Source organism: Anabas testudineus, chromosome 4 (genome assembly GCF_900324465.2).
Source record: "Anabas testudineus chromosome 4, fAnaTes1.2, whole genome shotgun sequence".
NCBI lineage: Eukaryota > Metazoa > Chordata > Actinopteri > Anabantiformes > Anabantidae > Anabas > Anabas testudineus.
The window spans coordinates 2,521,815-2,540,119 of NC_046613.1; the positions used below are offsets into that span (position 1 = coordinate 2,521,815).

At 40.2% G+C, this 18,305-nt stretch overlaps 1 protein-coding gene across 2 annotated transcripts in view; it reads left to right on the forward strand.

The window, feature by feature from the left end:
• Nucleotides 1-6,031: 6,031 nt before the first annotated feature.
• Nucleotides 6,032-18,305, forward strand: part of LOC113152665 (inactive N-acetylated-alpha-linked acidic dipeptidase-like protein 2) — a 385,573-nt gene continuing 373,299 nt past the window's right edge. Inside the window, exon 1 of one of the 2 annotated variants that reach the window (XM_026346045.1) lies at nucleotides 6,032-6,099. The gene's annotated coding sequence lies outside the window, so the exon portion shown is untranslated. The remainder of the gene's footprint in view (nucleotides 6,100-18,305) is intronic. The other variant, XM_026346046.1, reaches the window with a different exon arrangement.

Here is an 18,305-nt window from a genome sequence, read left to right on the forward strand (position 1 = left end):
GGGATACAAGGCAGCGGTGTGTGTCTGTGTGTGGGTAGGGACGCCGGAATGGACTCCTGTTACCGATGACAGAGCTGTACGCGACTGGGCTCTGGCTCCACCACACTGTTTGCTGATTAATATGGAGATAGGTTAGATAAGGGCTGGATTGTGGGTTTGGGTAGAGATGGATATTCCAACACACTCTCTCTTGCTCTCCCTCTCACCCATGCACATGCACTCACACATACACACACACACCTCTTAGATCCAGATCAAGGAGCCACAACAAAGGTCTCAACTACAATAGGGGCTGGAGCAGCTTGAGCCCTCTTTAATACACAAAGACTTTACTCGCTCAAATGCACTGGTTCAGCACTTTGACTACATTGTGAATCCGTGCACAGTGGAGCAAATGTACGATTGTCTTTGCATATCACTAGATTGGCCTTGTTGTCCATTTACCTTTCTCTAACTGGTAGTTAACCTACTTTATATAAAGAACCCAACCAAGTATCTGCTAAACGTAAGGTGAAAGCAGGTTGTTAGAGTCGATAATATTTTAAAATGAAACAACACACTTCATATCGCTGAGGGGACGTGTGTTTTGCTACACATTTAGTACTTTTCTATACCTAGCTGGATCTTTAATAGTTAGAACTGGCCCCACTTGAACCACCTACATCATTATGGACCATTCTGCTGCACAATGAGTACTTTCACTGTTCCCGAATTAAGTGGCCTTTTGCTGATAATACTTTTTGGTAGTAATATTTTGAATGCATGACATTTACTTTCAGGTTGTGAAAGTTGAGCCAGGTTCATCTGAAAATAATGTTCTACCTTGCTGCAGAGATGTAAAAGTGTAATTCACAGTGAGTACACTTTCAAGGATCTCTGGATAGGGTGAGAGGTCCTTGAAACTCTCAGCTACTGTAACGCACTGATATGGGGCAGGTATTAAGTTAAGTAAATGATTAGTTTTTTTTAAAGTTCTCAAACACCTAAACTTGTGGAATTTATTCTAACTTCTTGGCAGCTATCAGTAAGCATTCATATTAATATGTGAGGTCTTGCAGACACTCAGGTCAGTGAGGGGAGTGTCTCCCAGTGATATTCACACTGCATTTTATTGACATTTATTGACACCGTTTTGGTTTATAGTGGTGCAATGCAGACTTGAGCTGCGTCATGAAAAACAACTGTACTACATCTGAAAACGCAGCTTCAAAAATCCTAATGCAACACAAACGTGAGCTGTGGTTCAAGTTATAGGCACTACCAGTCAAAGCATCAACCAAGTTTCCAAAGTTCTTCCGTGAAAACGCCGTCATATTTCTTTATTTCATGAAACGTGTCTGGTGACTAAGTCACTGATATAGAAAAATAAACAAACAGTTTCACTGTACACTCAAAGCTTGGTAAATAAGACTTTAGTCCTGTCTAATACATCAAAGACCCACAAATGATACTCTATTAAAAGTCATCTGCCCGCGACATTTGGTAATTGTAGAATACTTAAAGTTACATTAAAACTGCTCAAGAAAGAACAAAAAAGTCCCTACAAGACAGGGTGTCCAATAACTTCTGACTATTGTATGGTGTTTTACCATTTCAAATGACAGTAACATGTAATTTGTGCCCGTGAGGCTGCAGTGAAATGGGAGTTGAGAGACTAATTTGGTTACTTGTCCTTCATGCCTCAGGATGGATGAGGCAGAGAAAAGGCAGCTTCCTTCACAGTTGGCCCAGTATGTAGGCTTCTACTTAATTATCATCTTCATGCCTAATGGCGTTTAAGGACAGACAAGCCTCCTCCACTGTTGGCGATCTGTGACTGACTTGGCAGCATGACCACAGCTCATCATCGCTACTCCCTTTCAGCTTTTTAACCACCCGTGTCTCATTTTTAAAATAGAACTCATGATTTCCTTTTTCTTTTTTTCTTTTTTTTTTTTTTGGGACTTTCGCTGGCATTTTCTTTGAAATGTTGACATCTTCAGACACTGCAGGTTGAAGATCGAGGCAGATCTGTTGCATGTTCCAGCCCAGTTTATCTCTATGCTCATGCCTCGTGGCATATACATGAGACACCACACTCCTCCAGTGCTGGCAGTCCACAGCCTGCTTGGCAGCCTGGCCACAGCACATCATCCTTCTCTGTAGCCTCTGCAGCTCTTCTCCAAGTTATATATTTTTTAGGTTATTTATTTGCCTTTACATTTATGTTTGTATCTTAGTGTTTTTTCCTTTGCCTTGAGGGCCCGTTTAATGTTATGTGGATGTTTTTTCTCCTGACATCGTTACATGTGGCCAAATGTGAGTATAAACAGATTAAATTAAATGATTTGTCGATTATGCAAAAAGGCAAAAAATAAAAAATAAAAGTACAAGAAAGAAAGGATGATCTACATAATTTACCCCCTGGCTTGGTTCTGTGCTGCTACTTTATATTCCAGTCAGCAGGAAATAGTACTTTGCACCCCTCAGCCATCAGTACCTTAGCTTGTTAGGGCCATAGGAATCTCTGCAAGGCGATCTTTGCAAAATACGGCCAGAACCCTCATTAAAGGAATACATTGACATTCACACATTTAAGAGTGCAGCATCTCATCACCGGGTCCACGCCATCATGTGGCAAATGGCTTTGATATTACAGCACCAAGAGAAAAGTGAAATGGCATGTTGACATTGTTGCATTTGTCACTGAAACCTTGAGGCGTCCCCGTGCACGCGGTAGCTCATTATCTTACAGCTTTCAACACGAATTGGTTCAAATGGGGAATGCTGACTGGAAAATCGAAGAAGCCGAAGCTGAAGGACACATGATGAAACTCTTTTCCCCGCAATAATATGACAAGTACTTGGCAAAGGAAAATGACCAGCTAAAATTCGAAATGTCAAAATGTCCCTTAAAATATATTTTACTCAGCTTGATAAGGAGGCTGCCAGATGATGAAAAATCCTAATCATGCACTGCATTGAGACTTCCAAGACTCTCATCTGTTCCTCTCTGCTCACGTTCAATGGCTTCGTCTGCGCCCAAGCTCAACACCAAGCTTAGCGGGCAACATATTATCCCCCATTTCATGTAAAATCTCATTAAAGTAGTTCTCCAGCTTCTCTGCTTCTTACTATCCATTTGCCAGATATTATTAATGCATTATTGTCACCTCTCTTCAACCCTTTCAACTTTCTTTCTGCCAAAACATCGTGGGAGCCAGGCATCGAGTGGCTGTCCTTTGCTGGGAGCTTATTGATGAGTTGCTAATGAAAGGCCTATTAAAGGCGAACGTATTGATCCACCCAGGGCCTGATGACAGTATCATTGCAACAGGAACACAATTGAAAAAGACATGCGCTGCCAAGTGTCTGAAGAGCGAGGGTGGAATAATCATCTCATATACTGCTCCACCTTTGGTCTCTCTACTTTTGTTTTTTGTTTTTTCAGTTAATATCTGTTACATTTCTCTCTGTCTCTCTATTACCGTCATATTTAAACTGAGTAACACTGGATCTATATCAAACAATACCCCCTCACGCCTCCCATAAATTGCCACTTAGTCACAGTTTATGATGATTTATGCTAACTTGATTCCAGCCTATCCTATAATTTGTCATGGCTTTTAGTATTGTTAAGGACCCGCAGCTTGTAGGCTGTTACCAAACTAAGTAAATGTCTTATGCACTTATGATATAATGATTTGTCCGTACTGAAAAAGCTTTATCCCTCTGGTTTTCAGTCTAGTAGTATATAGTAATAGAGTAGTTATACTACTATAGTTACTCCAATTATGCAAAGATTGATCTGGTGATAGAAGCTCACAAATGTATTCTGGGTGGTTTAGTCCAATTTGAATGAAAGTGATGTTCACTGACTTTGTTGCAGTATTAAAACTACAACATTTTCCTTTTTCCTATGATTTCTCAGTGCTTTGCTGCATTCAAGCTGCAGAGACGCAGCCACGCAGCATTACCCATTTACATGATGGTTAAATTGTTAAATTTACAAATGACACTTCACTTTTTTCTTCATATATTCAGGTAAATTTCATGTTAAGAGCTCAGTAATGTCTTAATACACCACATCTGATACAGATGCGTGAGCAGCACCTGTACAAAATTTAATGTGTTATCAAGCATGAAACAGCATTTCATTTCCTCCTGTTGCCATCCATTTGAGGAGATTATAGTGAAATGGCTTAAAATTTTGTCTGTTGAAAAGAATGGCATTGCCTTGTCAGTACACGTTACACGTAGCAGTGTGAATGTAAATTATTGATGTCTCGCAAGTTTTTTAAGTTCTTGTGTTGTGGATTTGACACATCAAAAATACGATGGTGAGTTTTTCTTGACTGTGGCAGTCAGATAGAAAACCTCAAAACCTGCAGGCTGATGTCAACAACAGAGGAACATCACTAAACAATCACATGTAAACAATAGGAATACAGGTATTCATCCATGGAGGACACAGTCTCCTCCAAATTATGTTTCTATACACAGTTTGCTCAAATGTTGATGAAAAGCATAAGAACAAAATGTTTCCAGACCGTTTATATCCAATCTTGCAGTACAACATCCAGTTTGCCAGACTTTTTTCAGAGCTAAGTATTGAATTATGTGGCCCCTCATAAATGCTTTAGCTCCTTCCCATAATGTTATTGGAACTATACACATTTGTATTTCTCCGTCTTCTATAAATGTTTCCTCTTGTAACAATGAACAGGTTTATTTCCTAACTGGTTTTATTATACACATTTTTGAATATTATCTGCAGTTCAACATTAACTGTAGTTTAGTTACATAAGAATGTCATATTTAGAAGATGAGGTAGACTATAGGAGACATGTCTGACTATAATAATAATAATTCTCATTGTGAGATAACAAATGTAAAAGTCATACTAGAGCACATGTAAAAAGATACACACCCACAGACACATTCAAACTGCTTCCTTAACAGTTTCTATTGTTACTGAAGAACTAAAACCAGTTTTTTCAGCCCTTTCCCATCTCCAGTGTCCCAGTGTACGCGGGGAGTACTCTGGATGACTCACCCTTACACCTCTACAATGGCAAATGACGCAATTATTGTTTGTCAAAACCCCTGCCATATATCACTTTGACACCCCAACAGACCTTTTTCAGTCATTTGACATTAACCTACCTTAAGCCAACCTAAACCTTGTAGCACATTTTGGGTGGTGTATAAGACATTAATTACACTAAGTAATAATTTTTCCAAAAAGCACAACTTTCCTAAGAGCAGCCTTTGTGAGCTGTGAAAACATTGCATGGAATTGGTGATGATGCAAGAGAATAAAGAGTAAAGAGTAAAGTTTATACTTATAAAACTTTCATACACAAAACAAAAAAACAAACAAACAAACAAAAAAAAGCATAATCTAATAATAATCTAAAATATAGATGGATATACTGTAATGAATAATAAATATATATATAATTTATCACCACAATTAATAAACAATACAGTGGCAACAATCAGCCATAGATTAGCCATTAGAAGTCTATTGTGTGTTGTTGCAGTGTCTAAAACCCACTGTAATCACTGTGTAACCATTTAGAATCATTTAGAATAAGAACTTAGTGCAAATCACCAAAACAAACTCTCTCTCTCTCTAACACACACACACACACACAGACACACACCCCCCCCCGCACATGCAGGCAACACTCTGCCAAACAGGTTAGATGAGTGCAGGTAAGAGAGGAGGAAGGGCTATGCTAATGTCAGCACACGGAGGATAGAGACGAGAGAGGCTAGCACACAGACAGTTGAACCAGTCAGGGCAGACTAGCAGATGTAAAAGGTGAGCTGTGAGGGCAGCCAGTTACCGTCAGCAGTCTCCAACAGTCAGAACAGAAGGGTGTAGGCAACCAGTGTGTGGGGTGTGTGTGCAGCCAGGCTGGGAGCCCTGTGTGTGTCTGCTGTTGTGCTGTAACTGGGAGAAAGGGAGAAACACTGGCAGCATAGAGAAGAAGCTTTTACAGCGGCCTTTACCCTCGGCTGCCCTCTCTTTGAGACACGCACACACACACTCACACACACACACACACGCAGACTGAGACAACAGGTGCTCAACCAACTCTGCTTTGCAAGGTAAATATATAGATTCAGATGTTCTACCTGAATCCGCCTGATTCATAGATTCACTTTGCTTACAGCTTACGAAGGCGTGAGCTGGGATGAGTGTGCATGCCCAAACTGAAGCCGTCGCTCTCTTTCTTTCATCCATCACTGGCTTTGTTGACCTGCTGCTGGTCGCGCTCCCACTAAAGAGCTGTTCAGGTTAATCAGTTTGCATGAACCTTCGCTTGCAATGAACAAACAACTTGCTAATATTTCTCTACTTCTTAATGAACTGTAGTAGCCTTTATCAACTACATGAGAGGGGGGGTGTAGCAATGCATGCTGTCATGTTTGACAACAAAATGTACCCATGATGCAGCGCGGGTTTAAAGGGATGAAAGTAAAAGTGAAAGTGCCCACAAACACCGAGGTCCTCACAATTAGCAGATTGTCTGAGCTCAGTTTCATTTGGCTCCTGAGAAACCGAAGTGAAGAGAGCTGATAATGTGTGCAGGAGAGCCAGTTACCATGCGACACACCACACCGGGTCACGGCTGTCATTGTGTGTGTGTGTGTGTGTGTGTCTGTGTGTGTGTGTGCGCGCCGTTCTCTAGAGGATCCTTCTCTTTTCCATTCATTAAAAGAGGGAGAGCTGGGGAGCGAAAGCCTGCAGTACAAAGTTGCCGACCTGATGCGGTTTTGTCTTACTCTATTTTGCATGTGTCAAGGGTAACATTAGTACACACACACAAACACACACACACAAACACACCCAGGGTTTGGTATTTAACAGGTGTTGTGGCTGCAGGCATCAAGTAGCACTGTGTTTCTGTGTGTTAGGTATTGGTGCCGTTCTAGGACACTTTATGTTTCCACTTCACGAGTTTGCAAAAAGACATATTGCACATTTCATTGTACACTTTGCTTTGCAGTTTAAAAAAAAAGAGAGAGCGGTCAAAGTTAGCTTGATAATAAGATGCTGAGGGTAACATTGATGCAGAAGAATGGCAATGTCAGCTCTGCTCATCCACAGTTGATATATATATTAGCTGTAGTGAGTTTGTTGGCTAATCTCTAATTGCCATGAATCCGTCTGTATGCTACAACAACCATTCATCTTAATTTGTCACCTAACTTTATAACTGAACACGCTCTGGTTGACAGTTTTCTGAGACGGCACTCTCACCAAACCAGCCTCCTACCTCAACCAGCTGTTGAGTGAGGAGGACAGAGGAGGAGTGAGTGATACACTGATGTGCATATGCTGCCTTCTTTTTAAATTAAACCCGGTGATTCATAACAGGACTGTTGGTTATTTTATGTAGATTTTACGTTGAATTCGATTGAGATGTTCTTGTGACTTTGCTCTTTGAATCATCTCTCAGTTGTCAGTTCATTAGGTTCACCAGGTCAGCACCATCAGAACCATGTGTGAACCTGTTCTCATCATTATATAATAATGTTTTCCACTTGGAGTCTCAGTAACAGTGCTTAAAGTACCTGCTAGAGTTTTGAGATTGCAGGTGAAGAGTCATAAAACGCACAGGAATTATTTTATCTTTTAACTTAACCTAACCCTGGGGACTAATCTTGACCCAGTTGTGTGATGTCTCCACCCTGTAACCAACTGTTACAACCTACCAGTAGGCAACTGCTGTGATTCCCATGGTGTCAAGGAGTAACACACTCAGTGTGTCCAACAGAGATTTCACAGCAGTAGTAGTAGTTAGTAGTGGAACTGAGACGACTATATGTGTATTAAGAGTTGAAAAAAATATCTTACAGTAATCTCTCAACAGATAAAACATTAAATTAAATGAAAACATTAATTTGCTATTAATTGCTATTATTTTACTAACTTAATCTATTGACAGTCCCCGTAAAAATATCATAGTTATAGATCAGAATTTCTATCAGTATATGATGTAATTGTGTTTACCTACTGGTAAATCAGTAATAACAAGTCATTCAACTCGTTTAATGTAAGGTTCACACATGAAAGAGGATGGATGTATAATTATATTACAGTACGACCTAAAAAAAGGAATTCTGCTTCACTAATTCTACTGGTGAAACCTACCTGTGACTATCTAGAACAGACGTGAAAAAGACGGTGTTGCAAGTGTAGCTTAAGCTCTGAGATATTACAGACGTTACACAACAGCTCTTACACACTGTGTAGGCTAGCTGTCCACAGGACTAGTATCTGGATGTGCAAAATTGATAGAATTCGTTTTTCCAACCAAACTTGTAAGGTGTCCAAGCATCCTTTATTCATGCACACAGAAACAGGAGAACAACAATGGCACACACAGATCAAAACTGAAACAGGAAGAGGATCAATGTTTACAACAGGCTGTTTCATCATTTTAACACTGGCCTTTATTTTCTCTTCCAAATAGAATCGACCAAACAGGGGTTTGATTTCAGCAATTATCTTTGGTACAATAGTATCATTAAATGATGAAAATAAGGCCCACTGTGCAATTAACTGTTGGTTTTGTTTAAAGGTCAGCCCAGGAATGTAATGTTGCACTTCTACATTTAAGGCTTAAAGAAACAAATTTAAAATAACATTAATGCAGCAGAGAAAAAAAAACAAAAGCCAAGTCAGGTTCTTTCATTTGCCATTTGCACAGATAGATGAAAAAAAAAAAGACGCTTTGTTGTCTCCAGTCTGTTACATCACACAGACGGTACAAAATAATCCAGAGAAAGCAGCTATTTCAGGTTTGGAAGAAAATATCCCAGATAAAAAAAGCCCTGTTAATACAGGGTGAGAGACAACATGACCTACAAAAAGCATTAAATGCTTAAACCACTAAGCATTGTTGTTAACCTAAAACCCGTCAATGGGTAAACTGTACCTATGCCCCAAACCACTGCTTTAACAACATTAAAAAAAAAGGAATAACTCAATGATTGAAGGGGCAAAGTAACTCATTTGCACATGCCCCCCATAACACTGTAGCCTGTAGCTAAATTGGATCATTAGACAAATGGTATTTTTTCTTAAAAGCGTGAATTTTGCAAACATGCTACATCCACAGCGTGGCCTGCTTTTGCTCATTTCAAAGCAATGCCGTTTCAAGCAATTTAGTGGATGCAAACCTTTAGTAAATCTGGCCTTAGATGGTTTTGTAACTCCACAAATTGAATGTGAGTCAACCATTACAATTCCATTTAATCATTATTTTGTATTTTTATTTATGTATTTGTTTATTTATTTATTTCTGAAACAGTGCACATTGACTAACATTGCTGTAAATGTGCCATTTAACCAACAGGATTATTTTCAACTGCTGTCCCTTGGCCAGATGAAGAGCAGCCAACCTCTAATCTAATTTAGATCAGAGAACACCATTAAGAACCTTGTTTTGGCCTAGCCAACAAAGTTTATATTCATATTCAACACCATTTGTTGCAAATAGCCCTGGTGTTGTTGTTGTTTGTACCTGAACTGAAAATCAAAGGCAGTGAGGAAAAATATTTTAAGCAGCAGCATAATCCTGAAAAATCATAGTAGCCAACCATGGCGAAAGAAAATTGAAATAATTAGGTCTTTTAATATTTGAACCTTTCTGAGTAGGCTAAACATTTTTACATGTTTGTGTGGTTATTTAACTGTTGTAGGCATTCAGTGTTTTGTTTTTGCATTTTCAACAGGCATTTAGCAAACGTATTATCTTGTTTGCACTGTTCCTTCATGTATGTTATTCACTGCTACTCTTCTGCTTTTTACAAGGCAGGCGGGCAGGTTCATGCATGGTGCCAATTTTAAAGCTTTTCACTCAGTGAGCAGCTCCTTAGTTTCCCCATCGCACATTGCTTTCAGTGCCTCTAATTCCTGTTTCATTCATTTTATCCAATATAGGTTGTTGAATGACGATACAGTTCATTCTAATAAGTGTGATCTTAGCAAGCAAAAGTTGGTGCCTAGCAATTAAGAATGTGTTAACATTCAAGATGTGGGAAATTATTTATTATTTTATTGAAATAAAGGCTTTATAGAGTGGGTACATTTTCCCCTCTGACACTTATAAATCCCCTTTTTTAATCTGGTTTTATCTAACTTTTTTTAACATTTAACATTTACACATCACAACTACCACACAAATATTATGTGGATAAATGATAATGTCCAATTCAAAAACAGCAGTTGGTAAATTTTACCCCACTGCGGTTCTGTGGAGAGTCCTCTAGGTTACCTCAAGGGTGCTACTCGTTAGCACCATCGATCACCTACTCTGTTAGGCGATCATTGTACCAGTTTGATGCAGATGACCTCCTTTAGTCCTCATTCAGGCACTCTGTCTTCACTGGCCAGAATCTGTACATTGCCATTTTAAAAGGAGTGTCCACAGTCCTTCTGCATCCTTCCTTTATCCTTCAGCTGTATCATCCATTGTAGGGCAAGAGACACTCACTTGAAGACAGAAATGTACACATTCTGGGAAAGCATCTTCAAGAACCACAGGAAAGTCCAGTTGCCACTTAGTAGTAACTCTAGTATAAAGTCAGTGATTAAACTACAGTTAAATAAATAATGGATTCCAGCATGTGTCCCATTATGCAGCATGTTCAAATGTGTAAAAGGAACAAAGTAAGGTCGAAAACATAAATTTGTGCGCTATAGTGTATATAGTGCACGTGTGTGCTCATTGCAGAAGAGGAAGGTGGAAGATGAGACTCAGAGTCCAGTCTCATTGCAGCTTGCTGTATTTCACTGCAGCCTTAAAGTCCTTAGCAACCAGTTTGATGCCTTCTGGAAAGAAGCTGTTGGTGAATTTATTCCTGTGTGTGCTGATGTGATGATGCTGAGTGTTTGGGATGGTGCGTTCCTGGTAGGGGTGAAACTGCTAGTACAACTCCTGAAAATGATTTCATTACCCACAGGGCATCTCTTCAGGAGCCTATAGTTACCTAATGATGTATCATCAGGGTTATTTTTAAGATTTAATAAAGACTCATCAGAAAGGAAAGCAAACACAACTGTAATCACAGGCTGAATAGTCTTCCAGATTAGTATGTATGAAAGAAGTGAAGCTTCCAGAGGCTTTATACTTGATTATTGTTGCCTTTGCCTAAGTTAATGATCTGAATTCCTCTTGTTTCACTAGCTATCATGCGCATCTGACCATGAAGCAAAGCATACTCTTGTTTTCGTACAATTTCCTTTGACCAACACTATACCTCCATCTACAATCCTATTTTTGGGCATCTATTTTTTCTTCTGGCCTGGCTGTTGCAGTTTATCATTATTTCTGCACAAACAAATTCTCTAGGGAGTCGTCATGTCACTGGCTGAGGTTGCTGGCAGATAGCAGAGCCTGAAGAGCAAAAGTGGAATGACAAAAACAAGGTGGAGGCAAGACATGCAGAGAAAAGGTCTTCCTCCACAGTGGATTACTAACAGAGCCCAGCTCACCTCACATATACTTGTTAAACTAAACACACTCTCCAGTTGTCTGTCAGACTACAGAGGGTCAAAGATCTCTGCTCCGACCACAAATTCACTTTCCACAATAATAACGGAACGCTCTGAGGGTAGCTGCTCTTTCAGCTTGAATTCTGTGCATCTGTGTGCATGAAGACGAGGTGAATGCACATACTGGTTGGCTTTATATGAAGATTTAATTTATCAAAACCTCTTTGCATACATAAAGCACAGTGGAAGGCTGGGTATTTCTGGAAGTACAAAGCAAAATAAAAGGCTTTACAGTCAAAATCTCTTAGCGACTATTAGCGAATTACTTTAATACAAAGACAACTTTATCAAGCAGGTTCCGAAGCTTTAGAACATGCACACAATGGGTTATACTATCAGTGGAGCCTTGTTTTTAAAACCCTGTCTTCTAAAAATAATGTTCATATGCAACTTAGGTGCAGTTGCTTACCTTAGTTGACAGTGCAGTCGTGTATAAACCCCAGGGCCAGCGGTTAGGACACATTGACACCCCATAGTAGCATTTGTATGTACTGTCTGTCAGCTGTCCATCAACATTGTCCCTAAAGGGATCAATCAAATAAGTTGTTACTATTATTCAAACTGTTCCAGTTTGAACAGAACTCAAAAAGAGCAGGAGCAGTTCATTTACATAGGAATGTAAGTTTTCCGACACAGGATTACTTTTTAAAAAATGCCAAAGTACATCAAATTACCACCTTTCTTGAATTACTGACAAGAGTTACTTGATATTGAAGACATAGAACTTTAGGATTTATAGACAAGTCCTGAGGTATCCCAATCTCTGCACCATGAATCTATTTTACAGTATCTCATAATTACAATAATTAGGAATTGAGGTATAACGTAAGCATTCAGGCCTTTGATAACAAGTGCAGCCATATAGTCTGTAGTCTTAGCACTTCCTCTTTCCTGTTTACACCCAAAAACAAAAACACAAGTTGCTGACTTATTATTATTATTCACTTATCAAATACATTATTCCCTGAGGTACTGAGGTACCGTGCAGGTTTGTGCATGGTGCATTAAAGTTAATTTTGTTGTTTGACCTCTTTGACCCCTTCTTCTAGTCTCTCTCTCAGGGGTTAGCATTATTTGTATTTTACACAGACCTTAATTCAAACCATAAGCTTTAATAATATATAGATTACACATTAAATAGCATGTTGTATCTCATTCTCATTCATTTTTGTCATCCTCTTTCACATTTCATTCATACACATTTTTTCTCCTACAGTATGTCTTTCTACAAAGAAATATATAAATGCTCATTTTATAAATACACACATGGTACATGTTTTATTTTTTGTTTTCTGGCATCGTGTTGCATCTTTTTCTCTTTGATTCCTAGCTCGATGTTTTTCTCCCAGCTTTTCCTTTTCTTAATACCATCTGACATTCCTTACCTGTGAGCAGACACAGTATCACCTGTCGTCTGTTCCCTTTTTCTTCTGCAACACGATCTGATGTGTCTCTCAAACAACAAAAGGCAACAGAGGAAAAGAACGGCAGGGCAGCAGGAGAGAAAGAGGGGAGGGGAGGATGGAGAGGATGGGAGGCTGTTTTGCAGAACGGTATCTCAGACAGTCCAGCACTTTCTTTGTTATCTATTCTCGGTGTGGGAGAAAAAGCATCCCACCTTCTTTATTATTATCAAGCATTGATAAGGACGGCTCTGACTCATCTCAGCACAAAGGCAAGCTGATACCTCAAGGCCATGTATGTATGTGTGTATGTGTATGTCTGAGGCCATGTCTTGAAGCCCAAAAAACACCAGGGGATATCTTTCCTTTTCATTCTCTTATGAGATAATAGTGTTGGTGTGAATTTTTTTAAGGTTTTGTGATGTGTCCTATAGCTCACCTAAGTACAATAGAGCTCAATGGCATTTGGATGGTAGCTTTGAGAGCAGCAATAAATAACTGAATGAGAAAGTCTACAGAAAGAGTTATTTCCAAATATAATGGCATGGCTTCTCATGATTAATGGCAGACACTGTTGTTCGGTTTCCTCCTCCTGTGTGAAAAGAAACCATGTGCAGGCATGCTTCAAAAGAAAGTAGTTCTCTTTGAAATGCTTTAAAAAGGAGTTTTGCACATCAGACTCTCCATTAGCTGGATTCTTCTGGAAGCAATTACAAAGTGTAACATAATGACAGACAACAAATAAATGGACAAATTAATAAGCAGACATGACATTAAAAATGCTCGGCCACGTCTAAGCTTGTCTGCTTAATCAGGGCTTTGTGTAGTATTTCGTTTGAGAACAATGATCTGTGGAGTGTTGAGAGGAACTCGTTATTTGAAATTCTTTATTTAGTTGCTCACAGAAAACCAAATACCATAATCATTGACATGTTGTACTTGACACACAACCTGACGTTTCAGTCTTATTGGAAAGATGCAAGACAAGTAATATGCCTCAATGCTCACTTCATCTGCTTTTCTTTTGAAGGATTTGATAGACTTGTTTTACAGCATAGAAAGCACAAGTCCCACAAAGTACCCCAAAGTATGCCTTGATGTGTTTCAGACCCATAATTGTAATAAGCGCATATGCGAAGTATGTTTACAAGGGACATACATTGTCATGCATCCACTCATTTGCATGAACCATGTTTAGAAGCTAGGGATTCACTGGCTTTAACAAATTATTTGGAAGTGTACTTTTATCTTTTTGTGTCTGATTACATGTCGGTGTAGCACTGTAGATTGAGAGGGAAAAAATGCATGGCCAGACTGCCCCGTGAGACAAATACTTGGGAGTATAAAATGCAGTTAATTGGTAATTGTTAATTTATTTTAGAGAAGAGTGAGTTTCAAAGCACAAGCAATATATCAAATTAAAGGTAAGCTAAAATTCAGAGGCCGGTGTACTAAGCTGGAGTGTTATTGTGTCTGTGGATGAGGGATTATTGTATTATCACACTGCTACCTGAGTACTGTGATGATGGTGACCAGGCAGCTATCACAGGGCAACTTCATTCCACTGTACTGTCAAGCTCCAACCTCTACCCTCCTCATTAATTCATAATGCTGCCTGGTATTCACTGCATGCTAATTTAAAGAAAGGGTCTTATCAAGTGTTTAGACGTACTCTAAAAAACACAGTGCAAGTGTCACTGCCTCTACCCTTGTCACAGACACAGCCACTGACAGATTCTGCACTACACTTTTGACTTGGTTGGATAGTCTCTGCCCCCAGTGTTCCAGGCCTGCCTGTACATCAGCTCCTAATTCATTACTCACTGACCAGACCCATGAACAATTCACTATGCTCAGGAGTGCTGAGAGGAAGTGGTGCAAGTCCAAGACTCCATCTGCTCTAGCAGAATATCAGAGCCTTCTTGTGTCCTTTCTCACAGCGTCACTAATACTACCAGCAAACTCTCCACTTTCAAGTCACTCCTCTAGCCTCCCTCCTCCACCCCCATCCACTTCTCTCGCTGCTGCAACCTTCTTCACTAATACAGTTGCAGCCATCCGCTCCCAGTGCCCCCCTTTCGAACAGAGACATCCTACTAACCTCATCTAAAAGCACATCGCCCGCCTCTTTTGCCACTCTGACCGAGGACGAGGCATCCATCTTCCTCCTCTCAAACCATCCTACCACTTGTTCTCTAGATCCCATTCCCTCCCCTCTCCTTTAAGGACTTCACACACACTAATCCCAGCCATTACACAAATCATTAACACATTTCTTACAAAAGGCACCTTTCCCACCTCATTTAAGCAGGCCCAGATTTCCCCACTCCTTAAGAAACTGACTCTTGACTGCTCCCTTGTGGAGAATTACAGACCTGTCTCTCTTTTTCCATTCCTGGCAATCAACTGACTGACTTGCTTTCTAGGAACGATCTCCTTGATCTATCTGCAGTCTTCGACACTGAACCACCAGATCCCCCTGTCTGCACTTTCTGATTAGGGCAACACTAGTACAGCTCTGGCGTGACTTAAGACTTACTTTACTGGACGAACCTTCAGGGCATCTTGGCAGGTGCAAGTTTTTAACTCTCACTGCTTCTCCTCTGGCGCGCCACAAAACTCTCGTTCTTGGCCTCTACTTTTTCCGTCTAGACTACATCCCTAGTTTCCACCCTCCAGTCACATGCCTTTTCCTATCATTGCTATGCTGATGACACACAGCTCTGCCTAACCCTTCCACCGGATGACTGCACTGTCTTATCCTCTCTCTGACATTGCTGCTTGGATGAGTGAAAGGCATATTTAATTCAACCTCTCCAAGACAGATGTTCTTGTCTTTCTAGCCAGACCTTCAATACAACACAACATCAGCAACAGCATAGGGCCTTCAGTGATTGTCCCCACTAAATCAGACTCCTGGGGGTGATCACTGATGATCAATTGAATTGTATTGAATCTGTCTCCATGCAGATTTGTCTTTTTTAACATCAGAAGGATCATATCTCGTCTCATATACTGCTATGTCTTACTGATGCGGTTACCAGCATGAACCAATAAATCCCTCAAGATGATCCAAAATGCAGCAGCATGTCTAATTTTTGATCAGCCAAAATGGACACACGTTAAACCACTCTTCAGATGTCTGCACTGGCTGCCTGCATCATGTTGAAAGCCCTGATACTTGCCTACAAAGTGATAAAGTCAACAGCACCTGCCCTGCCTACCTGAATTCCCTCCCCTCGGTCTACAATTCCTCGCGTCCACTGCGCTTTCCCAGCAAACTACATCTTGCGGTTCCCTCACCTCAACAATGATGGAAATATCTATTTCCCTCTGCATGCTCAGCAGCCTCACTCCCAATTTTCAAAATCCTGCTGCAAAAACTTCTAACTCCTCCCCCTGTAAACAGAGAGGAATGACAGGACTTGCAGATTTTCTGAAGTCTATTACTAGCTCCTTTGTTTCACCTGATGGTTGAGCCCACACCAGTCAACAAAACTGTCCGCCAGGCCTGTACTGTTACTGGCCTACAGCCTGAAAACATCCTACAACTGCAGAGTCATCAGACAACTTGAAGATGAAAGGACTTGAAGATGGCAGGAGTTGTACCTAAAGTAGGATGAAGGATAGAGAGGAAGGACAGAACTGTCCTTCCACCTAAGCTACAGACAACAGTCAGACACACAGTTCTGCAGACGGACTGGGAATGGTCGGTAAGGTAGTCCATGATCCACGACATCAAGGGAGTGGAACATGAATATCTTTTATTTCTCTCCCAGCAGTGCAGGCCGAATAGTGTTGAATGCACTGGAAAAATCAGAAAACATACTACTCCTTAGGGTGTCTATGTGGGTGTAGGTGCAATGGAGCAAATGTATGATGGCATCATCCACTCCAAGTTGGGATTGATAAGCAAACTGGAGGGGGTCAAGTGAAGGTCAGAGGGACTCCAGGATCAGCCTATCAAAAGCCTTTATAACATGTGAGGTCAGAGCCACTGTTCTAGAGTCTCGAGTTTTCTCGAGACAGCAATCTCTGGACCCTCCTTGCTGCCTCCCTGTCACCTGACCTGAATGCCTTCTTTTTGTCATTTATTGGCTTTGATGTCCTTGGTGACCGAGGACTCGTTGTTGGGAAAGCAGCAAATAGTTTTCATGGGTATGCAGGTGTTGTTGTAATTGATGTAGTCAGTGTTGCAGTTTGTCAGTCCAGCAAAGGTCTGACCATAAGGGCCACAGAGACTCTCCCAGGTTGTAGCTTGAAGGGACGAAATAAAAAATCTAATCTCGTCTGATGAGTCTAGTCTCATCATACCAGCATTTGGGGGCCGTCCATTATTTGTGTTTTTTCCCCCAAGAACTTATTTTATTCTTTGTGGTCACCAAAGTGGTTTGTTTACCATATCTGTTACTTGAATTGGAAACATTGTTCTGGGATGTAATCCGAGGTGATGTTAACAGGTGATTTCTGAGATTGGTAACTCTAATAAACATATTTTCTGCAGCATGGGGTCTTATTTTCCTGGGCAGTTTTTTTATTAGACAATTTTATTAAAATGCTGCAAGTCACATTGCTTTCGAACACCTGATGAAGCTGAGATATTGTGCAAGGCTGTTATCAAGGCATAAGTGGCTACTTTGAAGAATCTAAAATATGCTATGTCTTGTTTTCACACGTTCTTATCTTATATTATATAATATGACATGTTTTAACTTAAGAACAATCAGTTCTATAGGTCCCATGTACATGGTAAAATCTAAAATATGTGATTTGCTATTTTGCTTGAACTTTTTATTTATCTCACAAAGTTACATGGTAGTTTGGTACATTTTTGGGTCAAAGAAACTAAGGGCAGTTGTTCCAGTTTTGCCTCTACTTGCTGGATACAACAGAAGATAGGACTGAACAACAGATTGCTCAGCTGCCTGGCAATCCTTGGTTGCTATTGTATGATTCTCACCTTCATAACTTGACTTTATGCCGTTGTCATAATGGCAGCACGTCTCTCTAAAATCCCAAACTGAGACATAGACTCGCCTGGCCATTAATCATTTCCATCTGGCATGACCTTGGGTCCAGATAACTTAGCAGCATCTCTGTACAGAAGTGGTGTTTGGCTTTCAATCAGTCACACATCTGAAGTTTTTGTTTCATATAAAAAGAACCACCACTTTATAGACTTGACAGTTGACTATTTCAATACAATAGTTTGTGTATTGTTGTATTAAATTGGCTTGACTTTGCTGTTGACTTTTCATGTCTGTGTGCACTTTGATCCCTTCAACACTGTGAGCTGTAGTCTCGAAGTAAAAGGGAGCAAATGACACCTTGGTAAAACACACTCA